Source organism: Girardinichthys multiradiatus, chromosome 9, assembly GCF_021462225.1.
Source record: "Girardinichthys multiradiatus isolate DD_20200921_A chromosome 9, DD_fGirMul_XY1, whole genome shotgun sequence".
Classification (NCBI taxonomy): domain Eukaryota; kingdom Metazoa; phylum Chordata; class Actinopteri; order Cyprinodontiformes; family Goodeidae; genus Girardinichthys; species Girardinichthys multiradiatus.
In genome coordinates, this window is record NC_061802.1 from 7,407,348 (window position 1) to 7,425,972 (window position 18,625).

At 42.5% G+C, this 18,625-nt stretch overlaps 1 protein-coding gene across 4 annotated transcripts in view; it reads right to left on the reverse strand.

Moving 5' to 3' along the window:
• Positions 1 to 18,625, reverse strand: part of LOC124873626 (transmembrane protein 125) — a 55,270-nt gene that overhangs the window by 29,759 nt on the left and 6,886 nt on the right. For 3 of the 4 annotated variants that reach the window (XM_047374388.1, XM_047374387.1, XM_047374385.1), the window contains exon 1: positions 7,861 to 8,145. The exons of the other annotated variant lie outside the window; for it this stretch is intronic. The gene's annotated coding sequence lies outside the window, so the exon portion shown is untranslated. Of the gene's footprint in view, positions 1 to 7,860; positions 8,146 to 18,625 lie in introns of those variants that run through there. 4 annotated transcript variants of the gene reach the window in all.

Here is an 18,625-nt window from a genome sequence, read left to right on the forward strand (position 1 = left end):
CTCCAATTCATGGAAGAGAAAACCCAGGACTGCTTGGCCAAGGCTCAAGCAGTCCTGGGTTTGCCTCCCCATAAGCTCATCACAGAAACCCCCACAAGGTGGGGTTCACGGCAGCAGATGATTGAGAGGTTCTTGGAGCAGGAGAAAGCTCTGTTGCAGGTCCTCCTTGCAGACAAGATGAGACATGGACACTGGACATTACACACTGATTGTTTTTATTGTGGATTCTGATTATGTTTGCAGCCCTAGATTCACCTTCTAATCAAAGTAACCTATTTCCTTTGCTATTTGACTTAGGCAAGAAATCTTGGGTCCACTGTTCGAGTTTATTGATGCTCTGTAGGGCGAGAAGTACATCACTGTATCTTTTCTGAAACCAGTACTGCACCTCTTAAACAACAAAATCCTCAGCCAGAAGGATGGGGACACAGAGCTCACAAAAGCAATCAAAGAGGGTATCCTCATGTACCTCAAAGAAAAGTATGATGACCATACCCCCAACAACCTTCTAGACATGGCGACATTTGTTGATTCACGGTTTAAGACAGCCTACATGAATGAAGAGAGGGTGGAGTTCATAAAGATGAAAAGTGCAGCAAAGCTGGTGGACTGTTTCTCATGAGCTACGCAGGGGAGAGCGCAAACATGTGAAAGAAAGTGTTCTAGTCTGATGGGACCAAAATGAAACTTCCTGGCCCACAAGCAAAATTTGTTCGGGGAAAAAAATCAATTTGAACACACCACCCTCATAATGAAACATGATGGTGGTACCATCATGATGCGGTTATGCTTTTCACCAACAGGTAATGGAAGCTGGTCAGAGTTGATGGGAGGATGGATAGAACTAAAAATTTTCCTTAAAATTGAAATTATGCGTTACTTTCTTGGTCTATCATAAAAAATCCCAATAAAATAGTTTTATCTCGTGACAAAACTGACTGAATGTGACTGATGAACAAATCGATTCAGTACTGTACTGTGATTCCAAAGAAACTTTGAGTTGTTTATGTTCTTTGATCCGAAAGATACATTTACAAAATAATTGACTATGCCAAAAATTAAGGTGTGACTTTATTTGTCCAAGCAAGTAATCTTGTGCTATAATTCGTTTCTTTGGTTGTTTAAAGTAACAAAATATTAATGCATCATTGAAGCAATGTTAGAACAAATTTAGGAGAAAATCTTTATGAGAAATAAATCATTGTAGTTTTTTGCATGGATTGTGTTGTTGGGACCCACAGCCATGTGAAAGTCCGGTACGAACTTTTCTGGAACTTTCAAAAATAAATCACAGCAACCTACTTCCAGCCAGACAGCGTACTTCCCGTGAGGTCACTGTCCGTATAAACCCCCCCCCCTATCCAACGAACTGACCTCTTCCACACTGATCTCGAGAGGATCTGGATAGGAGAGACTAATGTCTCTTTGCTGGCAAACAGACATAACTCTTCAAACTGGATCCAAGATGTCATACGATCAGGTGATCATATGCACTAAGTTAAGTACGAATGAACTGCTGTTTTTGCATCCGGCATTCATTCATGAACGGGGGTCATTAAGGTACCAGCGTTGCTTGACTTTCTCTCTGAGGTCTACAGAAGCAAACTGTGTTCCAGAGAGTCCCCAGCAGAGACCTTGTCTCTACGACGGCGAGTGGAGCGGTTTTCCTGGTCTGATGGAGGGACAACGGGACCGCGGCATTGTGGTTGCAGCTGTAGCGTGCAGTTCGGCCGGCCGACAGAGCGAGCCGCCCCTCCACCCACAGCTACGGACGTTAGCTGGAAGCTAAACCTTTTGTTCACTGTAGAAGCTTTCTTCAAACTTCATCGTCTGGACAACTTCTCCTCAGCATGGTTCAACTGAGAGGTTAGGTTTGGGCAGAGAGAAATAATTTAGGATGAAATAATCTAAACATATTTTTTTTATTTTATGACGTTTGGTTTTGTTGGTGTTGAAACTCAGCTATCTTAGTGCTAGCAGATTATCTGCTCAGCACACGCCCTCAGTTTGTGTGTTCTGTGTTTGTTTTAAAGTTAAGAAAAACTTTATTTAAAAGGGTTATTTTAAACTCAGACGATCGGCCATAACGCGCCGTCCATGCTTATGTGTTTTAACCCTTTTATTTGCGGTATTTTAAAAGATATGTGTTTGATTCTGATGATAAGCTACAAGTTTCTTTTGTTAGCTTAAACTGCCAACAGCTAAGAAGACGTGCTTGCCTGCTAAAGATCATTTACCCAAAAAGGTTGTTGGTTTTCAATCTAGTAAAATATTTCCCTAAACATTATTTTACTAAACTTGATAAGTAAGTAAACACCATTAAGCCCCATTTCTCCAGAAAGATTTGGTTCTTTTTCAAATAAAAATAAATAAAGTAAATCTTCTTAATAATAATATTTCCTTAAATATTATTTTACTATTTCCTTAATAATCGTTCGTTCGTTCGTCGTCTTCCGCTTAGCCAGGACCGGGTCGCGGGGGCAGCAGACTCAGCAGAGACGCCCAGACGTCCCTCTCTCCAGACACCTCCTCCAGCTCCTCCAGGGGGAGCCCAAGGCGTTCCCAGGTCAGCCGAGAGACATAGTCCCTCCAGCGTGTCCTGGGCCGTCCCCTGGGCCTCCTCCCGGTGGGATGTGCCTGGAACACCTCCCGAGGAAGGCGTCCAGGAGGCATCCGGTATAGATGCCCGAGCCACCTCAACTGGCTCCTCTCGATGTGGAGGAGCAGCGGCTCTACTCCGAGCTCCTCCCGGATGGCCGAGCTCCTCACCCTATCTCTAAGGGAGTGCCCGGCCACCCTACGGAGGAAGCTCATTTCAGCCGCTTGTATCCGTGATCTCGTTCTTTCGGTCATGACCCAAAGTTCATGGCCATAGGTGAGGGTAGGAACGTAGACCGACCAGTAAATTGAGAGCTTTGCTTTTCGGCTCAGCTCTCTCTTCACCACAATGGACCGGCACAGCGCCCCCATTGCTGTGGCAGCCGCACCGATCCGTCTGTCGATCTCCCGCTGCATTCTTCCCTCACTCGTGAACAAGACCCCGAGATACTTAAACTCCTCCACTTGAGGCAGGAACTCCCCTCCAACCTGAAGAGGACAAGCCACCCTTTTCCGGTTGAGTACCATGGCCTCGGACTTGGAGGAGCTGATCCTCATCCCAGCCGCTTCACACTCGGCTGCGAACCGCCACAGCGCATGCTGTAGGTCTTGGCTAGAGGGGGCCAGCAGGACCACGTCATCCGCAAAAAGAAGAGACGAAATCCACTGGTCCCCAAACCAGACCCCCTCCGGCCCTTGGCTGCGTCTAGAAATCCTGTCCATAAAAGTTATGAACAGGACCGGCGACAAAGGGCAGCCCTGCTGGAGTCCAACATGCACTGGGAACAGGTCCGACTTAGTGCTGGCAATGCGGACCAAACTCCTGCTCCGCTCGTACAGGGACCGGATGGCCCCTAATAAAGGGCCCCCGATTCCATACTCCTGGAGCACCCCCCACAGGGCATCACGAGGGACACAGTCGAATGCCTTCTCCAGGTCCACAAAACACATGTGAACCGGTTGGGCAAACTCCCATGAACCCTTGAGCACCCTGTAGAGGGTATAGAGCTGGTCCAGTGTTCCACGGCTGGGACGAAAACCACACTGTTCCTCCTGAAGCCGAGGTACGACTATTGGTCGGACTCTCCTCTCCAATACCCTGGCGTAGGCCTTACCAGGGAGGCTGAGGAGTGCGATCCCCCTGTAGTTGGAACACACCCTCCGGTCCCCCTTCTTATAAAGGGGGACCGGAGGGTGTGCCAGTCCAGAGGCACTGTCCCCGACCGCCACGCAATGTTGAAGAGGCGTGTCAATCATGACAGCCCTACAACATCCAGACACTTGAGGTACTCAGGGCGGATCTCATCCACCCCCGAAGCCTTGCCACCGCGGAGCTTTTTAACCACCTCGGTGACTTCAGCCTGGGTGATGAAAGAGTCCAACCCCGAGTCCCCAGCCTCTGTTTCCACCACGGAATGCGTGATGGCAGGATTGAGGAGATCCTCGAAGTACTCCTTCCACCGCCCGATAATGTCCTCAGTCGAGGTCAGCAGTCTCCCGCCCCCACTATAAACAGTGTTGGCCTGCTTCCCCCTCCTGAGGCGCCGGACGGTTTGCCAGAATCGCTTCGAGGCCAACCGGTAGTCCTTCTCCATGGCCTCACCGAACTCTTCCCAGGCCCGAGTTTTTGCCTCTGCCACAGCCCGGGCCGCAGCACGCTTGGCCTCACGGTACCCTGTCAGCCGCCTCAGGAGTCCCACAAGCCAACCACAGCCGATAGGACTCCTTCTTCAGCTTAACAGCATCCCTTACTGCCGGTGTCCACCACCGGGTTCTGGGATTGCCGCCACGACAGGCACCGCAGACCTTACGGCCACAGCTATGGGCAGCAGCATCGACAATAGATGCAGAGAACATGGTCCACTCGGACTCTATGTCTCCAACATCCCCCGGGATCTGGTCGAAGCTCTCCCGGAGGTGGGAGTTGAATACATCCCTGGCCGAGGGCTCCGCCAGGCGTTCCCAGCAGACCCTCACTATGCGCTTGGGCCTGCCAAGTCTGTCTGGCTTTCTCCTCCTCCAGCGGATCCAACTCACCACCAGGTGATGATCAGTGGACAGCTCAGCCCCTCTCTTCACCCAAGTGTCCAAAACATGTGGCAGAAGGTCTGATGATACGACAAAAAAGTCGATCATCGACCTCCTGCCTAGGGTGTCCTGGTGCCAAGTGCACTGATGGACACCCTTATGTTTGAACATGGTGTTCGTTATGGACAATCCGTGACTAGCACAGAAGTCCAATAACAAAACACCACTCGGATTCAGATCGGGGAGGCCATTCCTCCCGATCACGCCTCTCCAGGTGTCACTGTCGTTCCCCACGTGGGCGTTGAAGTCCCCCAGCAGAATAATGGAGTCCCCGGGAGGGGCACTATCCAGCACCCCCGACAGGGACGCCAAGAAGGCAGGGTACTCTGCACTACCACTCGGCCCGTAGGCTGAAATGATAGTCAGAGACCTCTCCCCAACCCGAAGGCGCAGGGATACAACCCTCTCATCCACTGGGGTAAACCCCAACACGAGACGGCTGAGCTGGGGGGGCAACAAGCAAACCCACACCAGCCCGCCGCCTCTCCCCGTGGGCCACTCCAGAGTAGAAGAGAGTCCAACCCCTCTCAAGGAGATGGGTTCCAGAGCCCACGCTGTGCGTGGAGGCGAGCCCGACTATTTCTAGTCGACATCTCTCGACCTCCCGCACAAGCTCAGGCTCCTTCCCCCCCAGCGAGGTGACATTCCACGTCCCTAGAGCCAGCCTAAGCATCCGGGGATCGGGCCGCTGAGGTCTCCACCTTCGTCCGCCACCCAATCCTCTTTGCACCGGTCCCTCATGGTTCCCCCTGCAGGTGGTGGGCCCACTGGGGGATGGCCTCGCGTCTCTCGTTCGGACTTGGCCCGGCCGGGTCCCGCGAGGAGCAACCCGGCCACCAGGCGCTCTCCGACGAGTCCCGACCCCAGGCCTGGCTCCAGGGTGGGACCCCGGCTCCGCCGTGCCGGGCGACGTCACGTGCCTCGATATTTTGTTCTTCATGAGGGGTTCTTGAACCATTCTTTGTCTGACCCATCACCTAGAGCCTGTTTGCCATGGGAGACCCTACCAGGGGCATTTAGGCCCCAGACAACATAGCCTCTAGGATCATTTGAGCACTCAAACCCCTCCACCACGTTAAGGTGACGGTTCAAAGAGGGGCTTCCTTAATAATATTTCTTTAAATATTATTTTAATGAATAAAAGCAGCTAATTAAACACTGTTGAGAATTGGTCATTCAGAAGGTTGGTTTTATTCAGCAAATCATTATTAAAATATTATTTTATTAAAATAATAGTTTATCTGATCTTGCATTGTGAATGGTTGTCTAAAGGTATGCCAATTATTACCTAAGTTAGTTCCAAGACTAACTTCGCTTCATTTCCAGATTCTTCAATAATAAGATAATTCTTGGTTCTCAAACATAAATATTACATGGTAATGTTGTATCACTCTTTCGGTCAGGGTTTTCAACCATCTTTGATCAGCTTGTTTATATTGTACATAGCCCATTAGTCTTCCTTATTCTTTAATTCTGCTTGGTAGTTTAGTTGGATTGTTTTAGCATAGTAAAGAGTTTGTTGATTGAAATATGTTTGACTTTGAGTTGACTTATTTTTGTTAATAAATTCTTGTATTTTAAGAAATTGTGTGAATTCATTCCATGTGTGTGCAGAGTTTTGCTGTTCAATAATGTCAGAGCTTGGCTCATCCCTTTCGATTTTGTCCTAATATCACCGCCTTATTGGGCTGTTATTCACAGGACAACCCTTAACAGACAGAAATATTATTCAATAAAATATTAAAATATTAACATTAAATATTAAATAATATATTCATATTCATAATTACAACAGTGTGGTTCTGATTATACTTATTAGAGAGACTGTTTTGTTCCCAGGGACAGATATGAGCACAATCAATACAACTGCTATTGCCGACACTATACACATCTCACAGTGTGCATGTACACAAATTCTCTGGAGAATATTTCATATTATGATGTTCCCTATACTTCCACTGTGTGTGTGATGTCCATCTCTTACACACACACACACACACACTAGTCTCATAACTCCACTACAGACTCATTTACTGACTCACTTTGTTTTTCTCCTCTTCTTTCATCTCGCTCCCGTTATTGACTTCAGGCTCTTTCTTAACGAGGTCTATCACATGTTGTTTTTGCCTGACTTGTGTTTTAAGGGTGAGACGTCATCTTAAAAACACTGAGAAGTGTTTTTGGAAAACTGAGATCGACAGCACGTAAAACTACTTCATATGCCCTGTCATGATTAATCCGCTGTCAACATTATGACCGATCTATAAGAGCAGCCCATCGGGGGTCATGCCCGTGCACCGTGTATCGACCTGTTCCAATTGCAATATTGAATACAGCTTCAATAACACTTCCTTTATGTGTGTTTTATGGATTTTCCACAATGCAGCAAAACTGATTTGACTGTAGCCTTGTGAACTGATGACAGTGTATTTCAGCCTTACAGTCAGTATTTTGAGACTGGACTTCCTGCCAGTGCAAAGGTTAGGGTGTGTTACAGTATTAACAGGTTTTACTTCCTTTTGTTTGATGGAACAGAAATAGACTGTTTATTTTTGACAAAACAGGCCTCAACACAGCTGGAAAAGGAGCACCATGCAGATTAGTATGATTTTCATTCAAATCGTTGAAGTTTGTAGTGTGTAAATGTATTCACGTTCCTTCAAATCTAAATTATTGTCAGATAGAGTTCACAGAGTAAAAACATATTTGACAATGTTAAATAAACATTTAAACCCATTAAGAGCTGATGAGTGATTGAAGAGCCTCCTGTCATAACGGGCTATGGCAGAGGTTTTTTTATCACACCGCCAAGCATGTTGGAGCACTTTAAAGATCAGATAAGAAGCTATAACAATATCCTATTGTAAAAGAGAGCGAGTTTCTTTCAAACTCTTTCAAAGATAAAAACAAAAAAAAGCGAAACAGATAAATGGTAACACACAGAATATAAGCAAGACAACATGGCTGGCAGGTTTATTGTGTAAATAAGTAGGTAACCAATCAAGCATCCACACAAAATTAAAAGAATTCAAATAAATAATTTATGTTATTATACAAAAACTTGAATTAAAGTTTAAATGACCGAATTAAATGCATCTGATTTAGAAAATAAAAAGTTATACCCTGACAGGGCAACTCTTTTCTTTAGGGATGTTGGATTATTAAACGTCTTACCTAAGCTCGGGTTGTCTGCCTGATGTCTTCTTTTCTGCACCTGCAGTTCGGTTGTTTTTTTTTTTATTAATTTCCAGCCATGTGTGGGTTGCGTAAAGCCCCACAGCTGTCTCTCGCAGAACACCTTCAGTGCCTTTTGGATCAGGAGGTTCCGATCCTCGCGACTGCAGCGGCTGTAGGTGCTCGTCTCGCTGCCTCCGTCGGCTGTCCGTCCACAGACTCGGTGTCTCTGTGCTGCCAGCTCACCGCACCGACGGACTTCCCCCGTTTAATGCAGGTGTGGCCGGGCACGGCGGCAGGGGACGCTGCTGGGTGGAGACAGAGACAAAGACGCGGCCAATCAACGGCTGCACAGCCGCGGGTCTTAGCGGGGAGTCCAACACGTGACATGAGGCATTAATAAATAAAAGCCCGAGGGGGTGACAGATTTTCTGAGCAGAAGTTGTTTTCACCAGTCCCGACCGTGTTTGATTCATGGGTCTGCTAATCAGCAGTAGAATAGGTAAAATCTTTAAAAGTGGATGGCAAATTTACAAAGACTCGCATGCCCTCCAGACCCTAGTACTTTTTCTGACCCATGAAATATAATGGCTTCTCTCCCAGCAACCTGTGCCTTGGAACGGTATACTTGGTGGTTCAAATGAATATGGCACAGTACAGTGGTTAATCAGCCACGTTCATTACTTAACCTTAGAAAAACAACAACAACACCCTAATGTCAGTGAATAGCATGTTCACCATTGTAACTGCTACTAAATATTTTTTTACAGCTTTCACAGTAATACTATTATTTTTTACTATTTCTTGGACCTCTGCCAATAGTGTGTGACATCAGCTGATCTTGAACTATTTGTGTGAATAATGTAGGTCTACTGAAGACGTTACAGTCACATAAAAGTTGTAGTGCAAACAATGAACATGTTTTGTTTAGAAAATATGCTTATTTTTTTAACTTCCCCTTTTTTGTCCCTACTGTGGTTCTGTTATTTTGAAAAGCCTGTTTTACGTAATTTGAGTTAAATTTCTGTCTGAAATCCAATTGAAACAAGAAGTATATAAATAGTTATTCCTATTGCCTCTTTTCCACTAGTCCCTACTTCGGTTTGGTATAGCTCTACTTGCTTTTTAGGCATTAGTTACTGTTACTTCTCAGTGTCACTATTTTTAGTGCCAGCTTGCAGTTCCAACCATGCCAAGTTGTGCTGAGAACATGATCACTGAAAACTGCCGATCACTGATTGGGTAGGTAGCAGTGTCACTGTTTACAGCATTTTTCGATATCTAATCTCTTCAACTGTTAAATCATTGTTCATTGGTCTTCTTGTATATATGACTACTATAGCAAGTTAGCATGAGGTAGCATTAGCTTACCCTCATGTCATTAGCTTGTACAGGTCCATGGCTTCCCTCTGTGTCCTGTACTTTTCCAGAGTATTTCTTCTTGCCGCTCAGCCTTCTCTGGCTCTTTTTTCACTCTGCTAAACGCTATACCAACGACCAAGCAGCAGGTCCTCCATTGTTGTTGTGCTTGAGTCACTACAAATCACATCACGTTACTTCTTCAGACTTTGAGGCCGCATCACTATTGACCATCACACCATCATTAAAACAAACAGAACCGTGTAGAGTAGAACTGACCTGAGACGAACCTCACTGAGTAGGTATTAATGAAAAAGGGGCACATGACTATATTGACAGTCAGAGCAAATGTCTTATTTCTTATGACTGAAGCCTATAACAATGTGATTAATAGATAGAAGCAAGTCAGGATGTAAACTAGCCCACATTTCATGCATAAAAAGAACATTCCTAAATGGCATTTACCAAAACAGTCCTTGAATCGAGCAATTAAAGGCTTTCACACACATGAAAACTATCAGGATGTAAGGAGGAATCTTTTTATGCCCACTTAAGATGTTCCCTTTTGATTAAGGTTAACCTTATTTGGACAATGATAACATTTTCTACTACAGATGTTCTCTGTGTGGGATTTGTCTATCTTAATTAATTCAGATTTCATGGCTTGAATTATTGTCAAAAGAATCAGAAAAACTATTTTGAAAGTCATAGAAAAAAAAAATAAGTTGGCAATGTTCTTTAGTCTAGTTTCTAATTCTTCCAATATGCAGCAAAATCACCCTCACTTACTGTCTCTTTTAAAGCTTACAGTCTAATCACACATAAATTATATTTCTAATTCTCTTTTAATTATTAAACCATAACCTATAATACGTGATCATAGAATAACGTTTGGAAAGTAGAAGGAAATAGGAAACACAAACGATACTGGCTCGGAAAGCATGCATTTCTGTGAACTGTGTTCAGCCCCCCACTGAATATGTGGCATTATCTTGTGCCTCTTCATCAGTACAACGGTAAGAGTCTGAACTATATTCAGCATTTCAGCAGCTTACTTTCTCACAGTGCTTGTCCTTCAGTTTTGATATTTTCATCCTCATCAGGGCCGCGATCCAAAATTAGATCAAGTCCCTCATTCATGGATTGTCACTTACATATTGTGGTGCTATCACAGAATTGTCCTGTGCAGGCAGAAAAGTGTTATTAATAGATTAAAGCTGTAGCTGATTAGTGCACTTGAGTTGGTTACAAAATTGTGATTTTAAAAGAGAATATGAGTGTAAAGTGGGACTGTATTTGGATGCAGAAATACTTTTTTAGTTTTGTTTGTTAATCACATGTATATCAGAGCACCAGTATGTGTGGCAGCATCCCCTCAGCATTTCATTTCTTAGAAAGAAAATGCCATCAAAGTCAATTAGTTGGGCTGATAAATAACCTTGGAGTGATATAACACATTGATCAAGGTGTCTCTAAATCATAGACTGATTGATTGCTTCTCTTTGGATATGCTGTTACCCAGTGACGTGCCATAACTGGAATTGTATAAAAACACAATTCTTCAGAGATAAAAAAAACTACAGTAAATGTTATAACGGTTCATATCAATTGTCACTTAGCTTTTTTGCAAGAGTTTGCTAGTGTTAATTGTTGCAGACTATGCTCACACTCCGAGTTTATTCTATAGTGTTTGAAGGAATCCTATGACAGATTTACAAACCTCGGATTCAGGAAGAACTGTGTAACTTCTGTCCACGTTGTGAAACACTGAACCAAATGTCCACCCTCGTAGAGCTGTCACAAAAATGTGATTGTCCATTTCGCATGTGTTTTATGTATCATGAGAAAGTTTACAACCGTGTCTGTCCTTTCCCCCCGAAGGAGATGTTGCAGGAGTATCGGGTGCCAGGGATACATACAAGAGCTATTTGGCCCTTGTATATCCAAATCAAAAGCTGTGTTCACCTTCTTGTTGAGGCTCTACCCAGTGTGTGCTGGACTGTATCCAGGGTCCAGGTAAACATGCCTAATGAAGACCACAAATAGGCTCAGTGACAAGGGGCAGCCCAGACAGACTCCAACCCACACAGAGAACAGATCAACTTTGTGCCAAGAATAACCACAAAATTCTCAATTTGGGTTTACAAGGGCAAGATAGTCTTTATAAACAACCCAGGCATCCTGTAGTCTAGCAGGACCTTACATAACACCTTGATTGACTCAGTAGAAAATCATCTACAGACCCACAAGGCAAATTTGAACAGGACAACTAAACTCAATGGTCAAGACTTGATAATGTTTGAAAGAAACTTGACTGTTATATGTGTTTTCTTTCTTAGTAAAATAATGGCAGTATTAGTCAAGTTCATTCAGGAAAATGAGATTATTTTTTATGTATTTTACTTGTATTGGCTTTAATACCCTGCGCCCATGTGGTCACAACTTCTTAAAAGTTAGTCCTTCACAGTTTAAGTAGGAAATACTGAGATAGTTTCAAAGCAAAAACTTGCAAAGATAAAACAAGTTGTGGAATTGGACTACCAGCATGGTCTTTTTCTCTGATACCTGCACACTGCTTAAAGGTTGACAGCCTCTGAGACTCAATTAGTTGTTTTCCTTCAGTTGCTCTATGTGGCAGAAAGACTCAATCTGTGTGTATTATGTCTAGTGCTCAACCTGGAAGGCTTTTCATGAACAGAACTTTGACTGCTTGTCAGCAGTGGTGACAATAGCATAAGAAAATATCACATTTCCTCCTAGAAGAGTCCTGTCTGTATAATCAAGCTGCAACTTTCTAAGAAAATAGCTTGGCAGTATTTTAAGACTATGTAAATCACAGCTCCACCTAGTAATCTAGAACATCAATAATTTTGAAAACAACATTAAAATAAAAATGTAAAAAAAAATTATCTTAGGACATGGAACATCTTGAAGCAACAAGGGCAGAAAGTAAGACATTACCTGAGACATTGCTACTGATAAATGGAAGCAGCTAGGAAAATTAAGAAGAAGCTCCAGAGCGAAATTCCAAGAGATTTCCCCAACAAAATCCACAAACACTGGCCTTTCTTGGTAAAGACAAGGATATTAATATGATTTGTGTCAATGTAAACACAATGTAAACACAATTCCTGACAATGTGGTCATTGTACACCTAGTCATACTTTAAATTAAACAAAACCCCAAAACCTGGTGTTGGCAATCAAACAACCCAGCATGATGTCAAAATCTCTTCACTTAAAGATAAACAACTATCAAACTATAACTAGTGAAATGGCTGCAACACAAGATGCACATAAATCCATAAAGGACTTATTGGGCCTCTGATCCTTGATCTAAAAGGACCAATATCTCATTTTCATTTTAATTAAGGCCACCTTAGCTGGCAGGTTGACATTGCAACTGTCATCAATGAAAAGAAACTTTGCTTCTAACCAATAAAAGTTCCAGTGTAATCTCCTGATCAATACCAGATATAGACTTTGTTAAGTCCAATGACAAAAAATGCAATTTTGCCTTTTAAGATAAAAATCAGAATCAGAATCAGAATCAGAAAAGCTTTATTGCCAAGTACGTTTTTGGACATACAAGGAATTTGTTTTGGCGTAGTCAGTGCAATACAATACAAATTAAACAGTATAAACATATCTACAATATAATATAAATATATGTGCACAGTTTTAAGTGAGTGAGAGTAAATATAGAGCAGTATAAGATGCAAGAGCAATACAACAGTGCAGATGATCAGTGTGCAAGTATGGCAGTGCAAGTAAAGCAGGAGTCCAAGCTGAGCGTTAATGTAACGCATAGAGTTACAAAAGCCCCCTTAGCGACTCTGTCTATAATATCTTGCTATGTGTAAAGAAAATAGATGTAAAAAAAAAAAGGTTTAATCAAACTTAGATGATTTTGAGGTGTTTGGGTGGACCACACATTGTCAGTCACATTTTATTGGGGCACATGCACCAGAATATATTTTCTTTTCCCCAGTAAAATTCCTAATCAGCATTCGAAAAAAAGTGACTACACTTAAACAACTAAGTGACAGTTAAGTCTGACGACCTGCAAATGAGATTTCTTTGTGGAGCCAATTAAAAATGCACAGTTTAGAACATGCTGTGCATATATATAGAAAAAAAGACTTGAAACCATAGTTTTGTTAAAATGTGTATTACTACTCTAAATGGGAAGATCCACTACAAGTTTGAGAACTATTAGTTTTAATACCATCAAAAACTTCATTTATAAAACTTTTATCTGTATATCTCCTTTAAACAAAGCTTCAGCACATTTTATCCATAAACCTATCAGATTTTTTTCTGTTAGCTGACAAGAACACAAGAAGGAACCTTCCAGGGTTTACATCAAATTATGAGCAAATTATTTTGCTAAAAACAATTTTTTAAGAAGCATTGTGTGATTAAACTGTTAGGATGAAATAAGTTTTGACTAATTAATCAGAGTTTTGCTTTTAGCTGTAGCAGATTAATGACGTTTTCTGTGCATAAAGCCAGTAAGTAATTAATCAGAAAGAACCTTGTTACCTTTTTTACTTGGTTTGTAAGAGAATGCATTAACTGAAAATGAATTAGATGCCCCACAACAAATGCCGTCAAAACGCTGTATTTTTTTTATTTTAACCTAGTTTGATCTTTTTTATGTGATTTTCTTGTGGTTTTAGATGTGGGTTCAGGTTTTTTTTCCTCTTACGTCTCACTAAACCATGAAACCTCAAGCATATTTTACCTCCGTCAAACACAAAGTTCTCCCAACAATGAGAATAAGAAACAGGAACTATCATTCCAAAAGTGTGCTTCTGTTATAGTCGAAATGTTTGGAGTCTAATACAGGTCCTTCTCAAAATATTAGCATATTGTGATAAAGTTCATTATTTTCCATAATGTAATGATGAAAATTTAACATTCATATATTTTAGATTCATTGCACACTAACTGAAATATTTTAGGTCTTTTATTGTCTTAATACGGATGATTTTGGCATACAGCTCATGAAAACCAAAACTTCCTATCTCACAAAATTAGCATATTTCATCCGACCAATAAAAGAAAAGTGTTTTTAATACAAAAAACGTCAACCTTCAAATAATCATGTACAGTTATGCACTCAATACTTGGTCGGGGATCCTTTTGTAGAAATGACTGCTTCAATGCGGCATGGCATGGAGGCAATCAGCCTGTGGCACTGCTGAGGTCTTATGGAGGCCCAGGATGCTTCGATAGCGGCCTTTAGCTCATCCAGAGTGTTGGGTCTTGAGTCTCTCAACGTTCTCTTCACAATATCCCACAGATTCTCTATGGGGTTCAGGTCAGGAGAGTTGGCAGGCCAATTGAGCACAGTGATACCATGGTCAGTAAACCATTTACCAGTGGTTTTGGCACTGTGAGCAGGTGCCAGGTCGTGCTGAAAAATGAAATCTTCATCTCCATAAAGCTTTTCAGCAGATGGAAGCATGAAGTGCTCCAAAATCTCCTGATAGCTAGCTGCATTGACCCTGCCCTTGATAAAACACAGTGGACCAACACCAGCAACTGACACGGCACCCCAGACCATCACTGACTGTGGGTACTTGACACTGGACCTCTGGCATTTTGGTATTTCCTTCTCCCCAGTCTTCCTCCAGACTCTGGCACCTTGATTTCCGAATGACATGCAGAATTTGCTTTCATCCAAACAAAGTACTTTGGACCACTGAGCAACAGTCCAGTGCTGCTTCTCTGTAGCCCAGGTCAGGCGCTTCTGCCGTTGTTTCTGGTTCAAAAGTGGCTTGACCTGGGGAATGCGGCACCTGTAGCCCATTTCCTGCACACGCCTGTGCACGGTGGCTCTGGATGTTTCTACTCCAGACTCAGTCCACTGCTTCCGCAGGTCCCCCAAGGTCTGGAATCGGCCCTTCTCCACAATCTTCCTCAGGGTCCGGTCACCTCTTCTCGTTGTGCAGCGTTTTCTGCCACACGTTTTCCTTCCCACAGACTTCCCACTGAGGTGCCTTGATACAGCACTCTGGGAACAGCCTATTCGTTCAGAAATTTCTTTCTGTGTCTTACCCTCTTGCTTGAGGGTGTCAATAGTGGCCTTCTGGACAGCAGTCAGGTCGGCAGTCTTACCCATGATTGGGGTTTTGAGTGATGAACCAGGCTGGGAGTTTTAAAGGCCTCAGGAATCTTTTGCAGGTGTTTAGAGTTAACTCATTGATTCAGATGATTAGGTTCATAGCTCATTTAGAGACCCTTTTAATAATATGCTAATTTTGTGAGATAGGAATTTTGGGTTTTCATGAGCTGTATGCCAAAATCATCCGTATTAAGACAATAAAAGACCTGAAATATTTCAGTTAGTGTGCAATGCATCTAAAATATATGAATGTTAAATTTTCATCATTACATTATGGAAAATAATGAACTTTATCACAATATGCTAATATTTTGAGAAGGACCTGTATTTCTTAGCAAGACTTATTTCAAAAGCTCTAAATCCAATGATATTGCATAATGTATAATCTACTTGATGTTTAAAATGTAAGCAGCTAGTGAGCGTAGACTTCACAGATTGTTCAAAACACAATTAAATAGACAATTAAATAGACACAGAACTAACAGCAACAACGACGATGAAGCCCATTTTCACCAGGCACAACTAAGACATTTGTCAATAAAGTAGTCAAAATAAAAAAAAAACAGAAACGTGTTTACGAAAGAAAAAAAAACGTAAAGTAACTTACTGGCTTTTATAGTTAATGAATGAATGTATTTAAATATATAAAAAAACAGAAAAGAGCTGGAGTAGAAGACTTTTGTTGATCTAAGATCTTATGATCGTATGTATATGTTTAATTTCTCAGCCATTTCTCTCTGCCACTGTAATTTCAGCCTGGGGAGAACCACCAACCAGCTCAGCTGCATTGTCTCCAAATGGAGACTGAAAAGGATGTAGGGTCCTCATTCCTTGTCCTGACATGATTTGTAGGACTTTGGGTTCAGTTTTGGCACAGTTGTTTGTGTTAGGTATTTTCAAAATTTTGCATTGTCAATCCTTCTTAGTTTTTGCTTTGTGTGGATTCCTGTGATTATGCCTTGTTTAGTTGGTATTTATCTGTGTTTACGTTGTGTTTATTTTGTTCAGTCATTCCCCTGCCTAGTTTTCCCCAGTAGCCGCAGGTTCTTGGTTTTCTCTCGGCTGATTCCGCCTGCTTCCTCCACATGGGACCTCACCAAACATTAAAACAGGACACCTCTCTTACTGAAAAGATGTAAGGATAAAATAGTTACAATTTCAGATATAAAGTGGTTTAAATTTCTTTTTCCTTTTACTTCCATTTTTAAATAATTATATTTGTGCTCGGGCATCATTCTCATGTAGTGAATGCCCCAATTGTCAACCAATCCGCCTACCCTGGCACTCCATGAAGATCTGTGGGTGTAACATTGGGTGCCACCTCCTTGGCATTATCCTTATTATGATTAATAAATGTGGCTTCTTAAAGGGAAGCAGTACAACAGACAAAAAACAAAATGGTCCACAGAGTCTTTGTTGACCTCTAGAATTCAAGTTTCCTCATCCCTTCAACCCTTTGTGGAACTAACAACTAAATGCTCCCTATGTGTTGTGGTTTTATGACCTCCAAGCAGTTTGGCAGCTGCTTATATATATATATATATATATATATATAGATATACACACTGTATATCTATATATATATATATATATATATATATATATATATATATATATATATATACATAGATATATACAGGGGTTGGACAATGAAAGTGAAACACCTGGTTTTAGACCACAATAATTTATTAGTATGGTGTAGGGCCTCCTTTTGCGGCCAATACAATGTCAATTCGTCTTGGGAATGACATATACAAGTCCTGCACAGTGGTCAGAGGGATTTTAAGCCATTCTTCTTGCAGAATAGTGGCCAGGTCACTACGTGATACTGGTGGAGGAAAACGTTTCCTGACTCGCTCCTCCAAAACACCCCAAAGTGGCTCAATAATATTTAGATCTGGTGACTGTGCAGGCCATGGGAGATGTTCAACTTCACTTTCATGTTCATCAAACCAATCTTTCACCAGTCTTGCTTTGTGTATTGGTGCATTGTCATCCTGATACACGGCACCGCCTTCAGGATACAATGTTTGAACCATTGGATGCACATGGTCCTCAAGAATGGTTCGGTAGTCCTTGGCAGTGACGCGCCCATCCAGCACAAGCATTGGGCCAAGGGAATGCCATGATATGGCAGCCCAAACCATCACTGATCCACCCCATGCTTCACTCTGGGCATGCAACAGTCTGGGTGGTACGCTTCTTTGGGGCTTCTCCACACCGTAACTCTCCCGGATGTGGGGAAAACAGTAAAGGTGGACTCATCAGAGAACAATACATGTTTCACATTTTCCACATCCCAAGATTTGTCCTCCTTGCCCCATTGAAACCGACGTTTAGCATTGGCATGAGTGACCAAAGGTTTGGCTATAGCAGCCCGGCCGTGTATATTGACCCTGTGGAGCTCCCGACGGACAGTTCTGGTGGAAACAGGAGAGTTGAGGTGCACATTTAATTCTGCCGTGATTTGGGCAGCCGTGGGTTTATGTTTTTTGGATACAATCCGGGTTAGCACCCGAACATCCCTTTCAGACAGCTTCCTCTTGCGTCCACAGTTAATCCTGTTGGATGTGGTTCGTCCTTCTTGGTGGTATGCTGACATTACCCTGGATACCGTGGCTCTTGATACATCACAAAGACTTGCTGTCTTGGTCACAGATGCACCAGCAAGACACGTGCCAACAATTTGTCCTCTTTTGAACACTGGTATGTCACCCATAATGTTGTGTGCATTTCAATATTTTGAGCACAACTCTGCTTTTACCCTGCTAATTGAACCTTCACACTCTGCTCTTACTGGTGCAATGTGCAATCAATGAAGACTGGCTACCAGGCTGGTCCAATTTAGTCATGAAACTTCCCACACTAAAATGACAAGTGTTTCAGTTTCATTGTCCAACCCCTGTATATATATATAGGCAGCTGCCAAACTGCTTGGAGGTCATAAAACCACAACACATAGGGAGCATTTAGTTGTTGGTTCCACAAAGGGTTGAAGGGATGAGGAAACCTGAATTCTAGAGGGGTAATCCGAAAGATGTAGGGAGACAGAAGATAAATGAGAAGAGAATGAGTCAGTGAGAAAGGCAATTATGTACTGGGAGAAACATACTGAAAGCAGGACAGAGCAGGCAGTGAGGCGGACAGACAGAGATAAAGAGAGGTGAAAAGAGACTTAAAACAAAAAAGAAAGGACAGGATGAAGTAAAGTATAAGTACAAAATAGGAGCAAAAAGTTAAGAAAGAGATGCCACATGAATATAAATTCAAACAC